The sequence below is a fragment of the Schistocerca gregaria genome, chromosome 6 (assembly GCF_023897955.1).
Source record: "Schistocerca gregaria isolate iqSchGreg1 chromosome 6, iqSchGreg1.2, whole genome shotgun sequence".
Lineage (NCBI taxonomy): Eukaryota > Metazoa > Arthropoda > Insecta > Orthoptera > Acrididae > Schistocerca > Schistocerca gregaria.
In genome coordinates, this window is record NC_064925.1 from 181,280,776 (window position 1) to 181,281,633 (window position 858).

General features: G+C 44.5%; 1 non-coding gene across 1 annotated transcript; it reads right to left on the reverse strand.

Annotated features, from left to right (window-relative positions):
* Window positions 1-217: 217 nt before the first annotated feature.
* Window positions 218-292, reverse strand: Trnat-ugu (transfer RNA threonine (anticodon UGU)). The gene has a single exon. It is a non-coding gene; the product is annotated as a tRNA-Thr (tRNA).
* Between the last annotated feature and the right edge of the window lie 566 nt (window positions 293-858).

Sequence of the window (858 nt, forward strand, 5' to 3'; positions counted from 1 at the left end):
CGTATCAGCTACAGATAAAATCTGTTTGTAATTGTGTACAGAAACCTGCTCGGCATTTGCCGTTAGCTAATATGAATATGTATCTTTCATAGAGATGCGTTTTGAAATCCTAAGTTCTCTGATTCCACTTCATTACAGTAAAGAAATTAGAATTATATTAGTACCTTCAGCTGCTAACGGGCGTTGATATATATCAACGCGGACAGGTGAAAATATGTGCCCCGATCGGGACTCGAACCCGGAATCTCCTGCTTACATGGCAGACGCTCTATCCATCTGAGCCACCGAGGGCACAAAACATGGCGCGACTGCAGGGACTATCTAGCTCACGCCTCCCGCGAAACCCGCATTCTCAGCTTGTATGTCCACACACTACATTCGTAGTGTCCCACCCCATCACACTCATTACTCGTGGAAGATATTCTTACCAAGTACCGTAAGAGTTCGGAGAATATGTATGCATCCGTACAGAAGAAGAAGGTCATGGCAGTGTTGCGAGAACATGCCCGACAGAACAGACACCATATCCATATAGTATATAGTTAGCAGCTGAAGGTCATGATATAATTCTAATTTCGTGCTATATTGCTGCAGGTCATATCCATATATCATTATAGTAACGTTCTGTGATTGTTTTAGTCAGTCTCTTCCTATAATATGACAATTCTAAAGCGTTGTGAAGTGGCCTTTTGCAAATGTGAATGGCGTGGTAATTTATGTTACTTGCTGTAGTGGTAGATACTGCCACCTCATCTGCCAGGGAGAGCTGGTCGCGCTCACCCTTATTGCCACTGTAACAGTACAGGCTAGCTCTAGCGGTAGGGGGTGGGTTTGAATGAGGGGACCAGGCAGTCAGGT